Source organism: Leuciscus leuciscus (genome assembly GCF_965113295.1).
Source record: "Leuciscus leuciscus genome assembly, chromosome: 2".
NCBI classification, from domain to species: domain Eukaryota; kingdom Metazoa; phylum Chordata; class Actinopteri; order Cypriniformes; family Leuciscidae; genus Leuciscus; species Leuciscus leuciscus.
This window is the reverse complement of record NC_138726.1, coordinates 13,986,594-13,998,970: the sequence shown is the minus strand read 5'-3', so window position 1 is coordinate 13,998,970 and position 12,377 is coordinate 13,986,594. Positions and strand designations below refer to the sequence as shown.

The 12,377-nt window shown below is 35.7% G+C and overlaps 1 protein-coding gene across 2 annotated transcripts in view; it reads right to left on the bottom strand.

Annotated features, from left to right (window-relative positions):
- Positions 1 to 9,825, bottom strand: part of LOC309484733 (phospholipid-transporting ATPase ABCA1) — a 320,137-nt gene extending 310,312 nt beyond the window's left edge. For both annotated transcript variants that reach the window (XM_082151085.1, XM_082151084.1), the window contains exon 1: positions 9,585 to 9,825. The gene's annotated coding sequence lies outside the window, so the exon portion shown is untranslated. The remainder of the gene's footprint in view (positions 1 to 9,584) is intronic.
- Between the last annotated feature and the right edge of the window lie 2,552 nt (positions 9,826 to 12,377).

Sequence of the window (12,377 nt, the reverse complement as noted above, 5' to 3'; positions counted from 1 at the left end):
TGGTCTAGTCTTATCTGATCTCAATGGTTTGGTCTTAATGGTCTGATTTCAAAATTAAAATGTATCATAAAGCACATTTAAGCACACTTGTGTTTACCAAAGTGCTGTACAATACAGAAAAAAAAGACAACCAAAAAAACACATATGATTAAAAAAACATATGATACCTCTCATACCGAGTTAAATGTCGTAGAATAAAAATAAGTCAAGTCAAGTCAAGTTTATTTGTATAGCGCTTTTCACAATACAGATTGTATCAAAGCAGCTTCACAGTATTAAATTAAAATAATACAACAAAGTTTGTTTCAAGAGGAATTTATTGATTGATAAAATTTAATTAAATATCCCCAAAATATCCCCAACTGAGCAAGCCAAAGGCAACAGTGGCAAGGAACCCAAAAAAAAAAAAAAGATAAAAGTCTAGATTTTAGAGGCAAATTATTCCAAAGTTTCAGGGCTGCAAATGCAAAAGCACAGTCTCCTCTGCTCTTCATCTTTGCTCTTGGAACAAGCAAAAGCAAAAGTAGGCCTACTCTTGATGGGGCAGGTGGTTGTATTAAATCAAAAGAATTTTGGAGCTAGCCCACTTAAATATTTAAACACAAGCAGTAAAGTCTTAAATTCAATGTGACCTTGTTATTTGTACACGCTGTGACTATACAAATCACAACATGTATATAGGAAAATGTTGGTGTTATTTTGTCACTTATTGGGAGCAGTATGCTAGATGGAGCCATTTACCTCCAGTATTCGTGCTAAGCTAGGCTAGCGGTGGGTGCGTCAGACAGAGTTACGGCACACACGGAGATGAAAAGGGTATGCATGGACTTATCTAACTCTGGGGGATACGGTGAATAAGCTAAAGTCCCAAAAAGTCGGCGTGTCCCTTTAAAGTCAGATTTTGCGTATGCACAAATGTTTTCAGATTTGTAATAAACACATACTCCAGAACCTGTGCCAAGTTCCCTTTAGAAATCCTAGTCAGCGGCAGTTTGTGCGTACATGCATCCCCACTCTGTCTCCACCCCAAAATAACCATATATGGAGCTTAACCCCTACACTGTAAACACGAACAGTGAAATTAACCAAATTAAATTAGTTTATTTCACTCATATATTACTGAACGTTTATTGTACTTAATAGAAGAAAAGTTGATGTAACTCAAAAACTGAATATATTAAGCTGAACTTGTCCACAGCATGTTTTGCTTCAAACTGCATAAGCAGAATAAATGTTGAAATTAAGTGTTTTCGCACAAGATTAATATAGGTAGAGATGTGTTAATGTTTAATATTCTGTTATGTTGGGATTTATTGGGATTTCTGTTATGTTGCAATTTTGAAGGTTATTATGGTTAGATCCTGTGTATGTCTAGGATTGACTACAATATTTCAAGGCTAAATGTAATGGAGACCAGCTAGTAAGAGCTGTGTGAGTAAAACCTTACTCCTCTGGCCTCAAGAGGCACACTAGCGACAGACACTATAGTGGCTGCAGTCGTTACTGTCGTTGTTTGCGCACCCACGTCCCATGCTGGAGACACCGGTTTGAATCCCGCTTGAAGTGGGTTGAGTTGAACGGGAGGGGTTACATTGGTGCCGTGACCCGGATGAGAGTGCTGTTTAGGGGGTGAGTGTAACAGTGACCAGCTAGTAAGAGCTGTGTGAGTAATACCTCACTCCCCTGGCCTCAAGAGGTGCACTAGCAACAGAGTAGAACGGAGGGGTTACATAATACATGGCATGTTGTCTACATGAAAATGTATAGTGATAGTCTCTTTGATAATTATATTAGCATATGCAAGTATGATACTGTTAACTCGCAGCTAATTTTTTAATATTTGAATTAATATGATGAACAAATAAGATGCCTGTGTAATATAAAATTGTAATATAAAATTACAGTTTTACTTACTTAATAGTTTTTTTAGGGTTTTTTTTTAGGGACAAATTAGGGTTTATGGTGGGGTTTTTTTTATGCATATCCTCATCTGTATATTATTTCCATATGCATATTCCCATCCATGTGACCATGTTTAAGGGTACAAACTCTAGAAAAATATGAGATACAGTACAGACTGTAAACACTGTTTGTGCCATCACATTACATTTATAGGTCTTGTTTGCCCATACAGTAAAACATTTAGGATTTTCATTGTTTATTTTATAGGGCTTACTTGTATATCTGCAGTTAAAATGCAAAATATTTATAATATATGAAGAAAGCCGATATAATAGAATGACATAGATTATCTTTTGAATGTAATATTTTTAACATTCATTGTAGTCGGTGAGAAAAAGTTGGTCGGGTGAGAAAATGTTAAATGACACAGAGATTGTTATTGTGGGCAGGTTAAGATAAGTTATTCGAGATCTGTCTGCCCTTACGGAATACATCTAAGTTAATTAGCTATTTGTCTTTTCCAAAGTGACTTACTGTACAATTATTATGGGGACAGTCCCACTGGAGCAACCTGAGGTTAAGTGCCTTGATCAAGGACACAATGGCGGCAAGGGAACTCAGTTACTCTCCAGGTCATGAATCATCGCTTCCAGGATTTGAACCCACAACCTTTTGGGTTACTAGCCTAGATCTTTAACCATCAGACAGATAACTTACTCTTGCTCTTCAAAGGTCATACTCCTTCTGTTAGGGTGCATATTCAGTTGTCAGAACAATTACTCCTCTTCATGTGACACATTGTCCTTTGGCGAAGGACATTTCCATTTCTAGAGTGCGTCTCCTATTATGGGAATATATAATATTATATATTTCTTTTCAGAGGACGTATCATTTTCTCTACGGAACAAATTCTTCAGGGGACATGTTCTGCTTTAAAGTACCCAGACGGGAAATAGTTTCATGTTTAATTTCACACTACACTTTCATTTAACAAGTCTTCAAATTTGTTCATTGAAACTCCAGGCTGCCTGGAAGAACACCATCGTCTCCCCACCTGTCTCCCCACCATCTTCAATTTTTAAACAATTCTCCTTGAACATCTTGGGAAAAATGGCAACATCTGTGAAAACAAACTATATTATGTCATTCTAGAATATGGATTGCCTACTAAAGTGAGGGCACCCATTTTCTGTTTGTGACCCAGAAGGAGGTTACAGTGTTTCCATGGGCACACTGGCTCTGTCTTTCTCTAGTAATTGTCTCTAGTTACAGTAAATATTTCATCAGGCATCAGCCAGAACATCGTGCAGGAAAAATGACCAACACAGGAACCTTGTATGAAATATGCAGGGAGTAATTTCCTATTTATGAATCACTGTCTGTCATTGCTTTTCCATTCCATCTCAACCACAGAATTTATTTCTGTGGGAAATGGGGCTTTACACACACACACACACACACACACACACACACACACACACACACACACACACACACACACACACACACACACACACACACACACACACACACACACACACACACACACACACACCCCTCTAATTTTAGAGGCCAATTACCGAAAAATGCACAAGTGGAAGGTGTGTGAACGAGTCGTAGTAAAAAGGTCAGAGAGCAAATTGAGGCTGTTATGGGATCGGCAGCATTTGCATACAATGAAAGGCCAGGAATATATTTTTCAGAGATTAAAATGTGAATGGGATATTAAAGTGTCTCACCAGGAAAGTTCTCTTCAAATTTATACATCGTGGACATTGAAGACCATAGAAAAATAAATTGTTATGATGATTTTGCTATACAGAAAAGAGTGAAAATGGAAATAACTCTAAACAACTCCATAAATACACTGTAAAAAATTATTGTAATTTGTCCAGAAAAATGCTACAGTAAAATCCTGTTAATTGTTCAACTAAGTTATCATACCATATACAATGAAAACATCACATTATGTAATTTTATAGTAAAATACTATGGGTTTTGCAGGTAAAAACTTTCCATATAATTAAAGCTAAAATATGTTAAAAAAAAATTCACCGCTAGGGGTCGCTAACCTCTTACAATAACAAAGGCGTAGGTTGATGACGCATAAGCGGAATTATGGAACTTGTCGTCATGCCGATGGATCTAATAATGTTTATGGGTGAGTGAATAGATACATTTATGTTTTTTTAACATGACTGTGGTATGAAGCAGGTCGCGATTGCTAATGAGAGACAGATATCAGCGCCACACGCGAGTCCTGCGGATATTTACATTTACATTTATTCATTTAAAAGCTGACGCTTTTATCCAAAGCGACTTACAATTGTGACTATATATGTCAGAGATCGCACGCCTCTGGAGCAACTAGGGGTTAAGTGTCTTACTCAGGGACACATTGGTGTCTCACAGTGGATTCGAACCCGGGTCTCTCACACCAAAGGCATGTGTCTTATCCATTGCGCCACCACCACCATATATAGGATGCGTGTGTGTGTGTGTGTGTATAGGATATAAAGGAATAAAGACATTTTATTCTACCGAACTACTCGCAAGTGCTGAATTACTACTCACATAGGGCAGTTTATTTGACAAATTAAACTTGTGAGGTAACGCAGGCTGCTTCATTTGGTCTACACTATCATACTAAACTGCATTTGAGTGTGTTGAAAGTTATGTTATTCTATGTGTTAGTTTGTTGGCTGTATGAGACTAGCAGTAAGCTAGTTCAACATTAGAATAACATACTGATCATATTCTAACATTTCATCATGTTGAGCTATATAACATTGATTAGTTTATGTACATTTGCTCACCTGTCTAATAAAGTACATGCAAGAGTGTTTCTGTCAAGTCCAAGATAGTCGCGGACGTGGAGCTCTCGGCATCTCGAAAACACTATGCCAATATTGATCCTCGTTTTATTTCTCCTTTTGTCCCAAAGTCTGCTTGCCATGGTCCATAATGTTTGAACGAAACAACAACAGCGTGAGCATGCGCTAGACGTTACACAGTTTTCCATGTCTGTAATTTCTCTGAAATTAAAAATCTTTGGGAACTTTTGGGATATTGTAAGTACACAACTGCAGGAAATATATCACACTGTGCAAGTGATTTTTGGATATTTTCTACAAAAATCTTGCATATTGTACCTTTAAGTGAAAAACAGTAAAATGACATTTCCAGAAGTCCCTGTGTGACACATAGCCTATGTTATATAAATAGTTTTTTATTTAAAATTTTTATGATCAGTAATGTGTATTTAGGTGTTTTGTGTTACAAAAACATTAAAATGACATTCCCAGAAGTCCCTGTGTGACACATATTTTATTTAAATAATTTATTTTTTATTTTTTATGATCACTAATGCATATTTAGGTGTTTGTGTTACATTTTCTGTTATTTAGATAATGTTTATTGCATTATTTTAGTGTCATGTGAGACCCTGATGGTGTTTTTCTTTGTGTGAATGACACTGTACACCATCTATACAAGTATTGGCCATATTTTATGAACAGGCCACTTATGATGAAGTCTGATTCAGATAAAAAAAGAAAGAAAGGATTTTAGTACACTGTAAAAAAGTATTTGAAGTTGTAAATAAAAGTTAATTGGAGTATGTTTTACAAGAAAAATCTATTTCAATCTTTCTACCCAAAATTTCACATTTTTCCAGTGTAGTTCATGTAGATAAGTATATTATTATTAGATCACTTAATGAAATATATGGTTATTGTCACGTGTTGCTGCAGTGAAGCTCACGATTCAGGAGAATATGACAAAAGCAGCCTTTAATCCAATGATCCAGAACCAGAATACACAGAAGAACTAGCAACAAAGTAAAATTTGGACGACACACAAAACCCCGCCCACTGTCATTATTCCCCCTACTCTCTCCAGGAATGGACGACTTGGACTAAGCTTTGTGACACACTTCCGTTTGGAAATAATACGCCTCACTTATTTCTGGTTATGTTTACTTTCAATGTACTGTGGTCAATGAGTTGAACAAGCGCCACCCGCGGGAATGCGAGATCCGATCTGTTAATCCAGATTCAGAAGCCACTTGATGAGGACAGGTGTAAACACACCGTGTCCTGATTGGCTTATGATCCGATCTGCTTGCTTCATGTTAATGCCAAGTGTAAACGCAGCCATACGTCAGGCACAAATATCCCATCCCTAAATAGCAGAAACATTGACAGTATATTTTACCATGCATATCTGGCAACCACAACTGAATTTTTTTTTCCTTCTGTCAATTTAATGGAATATTTTTTTTACAATGTATAGGTTTACTAGAACAGTTCATTCAGGTATAAAATGTATATTAATTAATGTTATTTGCCATTTCTTTGTAAATTTACTAGCCATTTATGAGTGAAATAGTTTCTACACACATTTTTATTTTTTCAGTGTGTGACAATGCTCAATGTGGACTACAACATTCACGCCAACAATGCCCTCAAGCTTGGTATGAAGCACCAGAGACTCCTGTCACCCAATCCACACACTTCTCTCACTGCTATAATCAGAAAAACGATACCGGAGCATCAGGTTTCACACCAGTGGGATGCTTTTTCCTTCAAGCCATCAAGACCACCTGAACTCTAATACCAAACAACTGCCACATATTGAACCCTTCAGCACTGGACTTTATCACTCTCACACTGGACTCTTCTTGCGCTTTTATTAGTCTGCACTTGAATCTCTCAAATACACTCTGGGCTCTGACTGACAGTGGCAGCATGTAAATGCTAATGTTTTGTTTTGCCCTCCGGTACCCCAAACCTGCACCAATCACTGCCCATGTGGCTGATTAACCACTGACAATAACAAGATTTTATAAGATTTAATCCTGTCTGTGCATATTAAACAGTTTTTTGACATTGAGAAAGTTAAATACATGAGCTTTACTCTTTTGATAAAGAATTTTTTTTTTTTTTTTATAAACTGCACATAATGACATTAATGAAATACTGTAAAAGGCCACTCGGAGTGTGCACTTTCATGAGTGTTCAACACACTTAAGTAGCCATACATTTTCAAAAAGTGAAAGTGTTATTACTTTGTAATAATGTCGAATGAATAATTTTAATTTAAAGTTCATTTTAAATCCTTGTTTTGATAAACTTTTGTCTTGTTTTAAAGTAGTACACTTATTTCCATGTGTTGACTAACATACGAAAGCATATGTAAAGTATTTGATTATAATTTTTAACTGTAGTATTCAAAATCCGTAAACTAATATTTTATTTTTATTTTAGTTGACCATATGCTTGTCAGTACATTCAGACCATATTTCAAAGAAAATATAAGTGATTATGAAATTACATATAAAGATGTACTTAATTCATCTTTAAGGTTGGATAATTGTATTATTGCTTAAATTTATATTAAATGCATTTTCATTTAGTTGCAATTAACATGCAACTAAGTGTCCAAAAACATTACATTCAGTTTGATCTTGAGTACAGTATGTTCACTTAGAGTATATTATTCTCATAATAAGAACTCTTTTTAAAAGTATGCTAAAGTGTACTTATTTTTCACTAGGTTAATTAAGCCTGACTTAATGTTAATAATTGGCTTCAGACAGCTTATTAAAGCTAAAGTTATCCAACCAAAAACCTGTTAGCATTGTTGATTGATTAATATTCCATGATCACCCATTTGGTATGCAAGCTACATTATATTTAGTCAATTGTTTCCCACTTTACTCCAAAATTGTTTTTAATGCAGCATGACATTTAGCGAAAGCTTCTGAAGAGAATGTGTTGTAGATGTAATGCCTGCATGCATCAAGGTTTAATACTGTAAATAAAATCAAATAAAATAAAAAGTCAGTAGGTGACGTTTAATTGACATTCTTGCACTACACCCTGTATGAAACCATCACTGGTCAACAGATATTTTTAGGTTTTGGCAGTGAAATCATCAGAAAAATAAACTACAGTCATTACCTGCATACAGAAATACAGTCTCACTCATTGTCCCGCAGTAGCCGCAAAATATGAAAATACTTTCACTTTTTTCCTCTTGAAAAATAAAAAGAGACCTAAGGCCCGCTCAGGCTTCTGTTTTGCATACATGTTTTGCATACATGTATGCATACATACATTTTGCTGCATTAAAGTAGTCTGCATGCGTTGCATGTCTTCTGAAGTCATATGGTGGCTTTGTGCGAGGAACGCTTCTAAAGGCTCCATTTATTGAAAACAAGTGTGAAAAGGGAAGCATTGTGCCTGACATCTCATTTTGAAGTTTGTAAAAGAAAGAAAATAATACTGTTGAAACAACATGAAAGTGAGAGAATATTTATGGCTGAACTATTTCTTTAAGCCACATTTAAATGTTTGAAGGTCATCACCTAGGCTATATATCACTCTTTGAAGCAGTGCTTTCTGTCAGAAGATCTCCTGTTTGAACACTTTTCATATTTTTGCATAATCTCTCGATGTATTGCTGAATGCAAAGCAAGCAAACATCAAAGCGTCCACTGAGGAAACACTTTTATAATGGGAAAATGCAGATGAAGACTAAAAGTTGAGCGAGTTCGACTTTCAACTATTTATTTTGGTCAGAGAGAACCGAGTTTTTACATGACCTCAGATTTTAGGATAAGAATATGTATAAGGTCACTCATTGGTTGTGTGGTGAATACATTTTTAAAAGTACTTATATTTCATGTAGTCTCTCAATGAAAATGATCTCATTAAAACTGCATACATAAAAACTATAGTAAGATTACAGAAATGCTGTTTAAAGCTGTTTTAGAGGAGTTTAACAAGTCACATCGCAGGACATTTCAAGCTATTTTGACACATTGCTTCCAACATTTCGATTCCCATATGCCTCATCCACACAGATAGTTATAGCTTTCACTTATTTTATGCATATTAATCATGTCCCATTATGGTATCACAACACAGGACTGAATAAATGAAGATGGAAGCAGTTCCCCATAAATATTAAGTTTAATTAACTATAGGAGGAAAAACTCTTGCTCTTCTTCACTTCAAAGCTTGAAAATGTCTTAATTACTTCCTGTTGGGGTCCTGATTAGCAACATTAACAACGAGGATTCCCATGAGATTAGCATCAGATATTGTGACTCAATAATTAATGACAAAATAGAATTGCCCTTTTAAATTTAACATGACTTGTAAAATCATGCCTAGTCATTTGAGTTAATGTCAATATTTAAAAAGTAATTCTATCCACATTCGTCAGTTCGATATGCTTCTTTATTTCACACTTCATGTTAGGGAGGATCACACCACATGAAAATGTCTTCAATTTTTCTAGTTTACTGATTTGTGATCAGGTTAATGAATGTTAAATAACAGAAGTTGCATAATCTGAATCAACATATTATGTTGTTTAATTTGACACATAACTTTGGAAAACCGCTAGCCACAGTGGCTAGTGAGCAAAAACGTTAATGTCAAGTCCTGGTTGTCATGTTGCAAAGTTACTAATAGAAAAGTGGACTATCGAAATAAAGTGTAACCCAATTTCTCTGTACTTTTTACACTCAATGACTAAAATCCATGATTTCTTTTAGTGTATGACAAAATTATTGCCCGTTTTCTATGAGTTCAGTAAAATGACATGTCATTTCAATTGTGTTGCCCATAATACAGCGAAATCATGCTCAAAAACATTTAGCAAACACTCACCTGTGTTTTAACTGGAGTAGATGTTCCCGTCAGCTCGTCATCATTTGTGTCCAGTATGATCCAAGCACCTGCACTTATTCTACACTGCTAACAATTCAACCAGCCACACACACGAACAACCAAATCAACCAGCTGACCTGATACAGACGGTCTGTTTCTTACACTCTTTCTCTAATATACCTGTCTCTCTCTCTCTGTCTCTCGGCCTACGTAACTCCCCAAGCAATAAACTGCAAATGAGCTCTGTGTCTATGGATACAGGTGAGATGGTGTGTGTTACACAAGACAGAACACACCCACGTAAACAGCTGCACTTCTGTAATCAAATGGTTTGTGTTTGTGATATAATTTTGCTTGACATTTTCGCAGTTCAGAATGAATCAGATTCAAGTGTGGCAAGTTAATAATCAGCTAAGACCGAGAACAGAAAATAACGAGTGTTTATCAGTTGATGAGTTTTACAGCAGCAGTAAAACGAACCTGAGGGTGAAAGGCCTGTGACTGTGAAAGAAATTAATCTGCACAACTCTTAATTAAGGCTGTCAATCAATTATATGTATATATTTTTTAATCTTTACATGAAATACCTTCTATATCAAATGAATCACATAAATCAATATTTTCTGAGAAATTTCCCCAAATGAAGATGATTTTAAATACATTACATTATTGTGGCAGACAAGTAAATAATTGAAAAGACATTATAAAAAGTGACATTTGAGATTTGTTTTATTTCCATATCATTAAACATAAGTCACTGACCTTCAGTCCATTTTGTTGTGCTCCTCTGAGGGTCGTTCAAACATGACACATTCTTGTACTTTACTAACTAACTAACTAACTAACTAACTAACTAACTAACTAACTAACTAACTAACTAACTAACTAACTAACCTACTATTTTTTAACATATATGGTTTTGCAGTGAACATCTGATCATACTTAAACTATTTAAAATAATCTCAATTAAATAGCCTCAATTATTTTGAGAGGTATTTCAACTTTCAGCATATTCTACCCCTTTTTTTCAAACTTTTTATACAAGTGTTAACATAATTATGGTTAAGTGAACTTTAACTTCAAGATAAACAATTTTGTTTCAAGAATATTGGAAGTTTGTACAGATGGGTCATTTTATTTAAAAATAAAAAAGCCCAAAAAATCAATTTTATATTTATTGACAATGAGTTAATGTATGTTATAGTCTATAATGTTATGTATGATTTCAAAGTAGAATAACTAAGAATAATGGATAAACCAGTTTGTGAACTTAGCATGTTTTCAAAATCTCTGCAAACACACGATGGTATTTTAATGCTATAGTACAATAAAAAAACCTTTTTATTTACTGAATAGAATGCATCAGGCAAGATATTATTTTATTGAAAATGGTATGCTCCAAGGAAGCGGGCGCTACTTTGAAACAACTACATTTCCATTTTCTTTCCATCTCAGAGTGAATTTCCTTGTGACCACCTGGGTTCCTAGCCTGGATGCCAGCCGAACTTAGCCCCACCCACAACATTTGAGGTCGGGAAGTTCGGTCTGGACTTGTTGTGGAGCAACTGTGCTCGAACTAGAGCTGTTCGGACCAATCAAATTGTCAGGGCGGGCTTTATACGATAATGGACAGATTATCAACAGTAACGTAATCATCCATGTCATCAGCTCTTGGGTTGAATTCGTTTACAACAAAGATGACTGCCGCTGGATAATTGAGATTTGTGTAGATTCCGCCATTGCGTCTGTTATAGAAGATATCGACAGCACATTAAGAGAACCGCGATTAAGGCATTTTTCGATCGGAAATATGATTGAAGAATATACGTCACTTACTCCGTTGCTCTGATTGGTTGTAGGTCTATCCAATTGAGTGCAGAAGCATTTTCTTTCCTGGTTCGGTTGGAACACGCCCCATAATCACACCCCAATGGAGCAGTATCAGACTCATATTCTGACTAGAATCTGAGTATGACGACGTCAGGCAACCGGGTTTCTATCGCTCATAAAAATTTTGCCAAATTCCGTGACATTCCGTTTTATGCTGTCTGTGTTTTCATAGGGTCCTAATAAAGTACAGCAGCACTGCAAAAAATTAATTTGTATATTTGTCTTTACCTCCCCAATTGAAGATACTAGGCCAGGCTTGAAAGAAAGACTCGTGAGGAAAGCTCAAACCCCTGAAATGCAAATTCAATAAGCACTGAAAGTGTCAGGGGATCAAGTTGTGAAAATGCCGCCTCGCATTACTTTCCCCAGACACGACACAGCTCTGGTGTGAATATATTTAATCAAGTGTATATTTGTTTCATCATGTGCATGATTGCGCTCTGTATTTTGTTGCATTGTTGTACACAATCTTGAGAGGTAAAAGTGTAAGCTGGTTGTTGCGTGTTAAGTAAGAGACATTTAAGTGATGCACAGGACACGTACTACACACTAGCCAAAGTTTGTCCTTATATTTTATGAGAATACATAACCTGTGTCCTACATTATAAAACATCACAGTTCCTGTTATGAAGACAGTCATAATGGTTACTGAACACACAGGTGATAAACCTGGAAAACGAAGTTGTGTCATAAATGCTGTAGATGTATTGTGTATACAAGAGTGTTTCAGGGACAAAAGTCAAGGGCATCATGGGAAGAGCCTGAAACTGCTATGTAATGTCAATCACCTGCTAGCACAGTGACAGCATGATGTAGTGTGATGCAGCAAAAAAATCATTGCGTCTACTTATACATATAGGCCTGGAAATTTATTTGGAATATATTTACATTGCACTATATTTT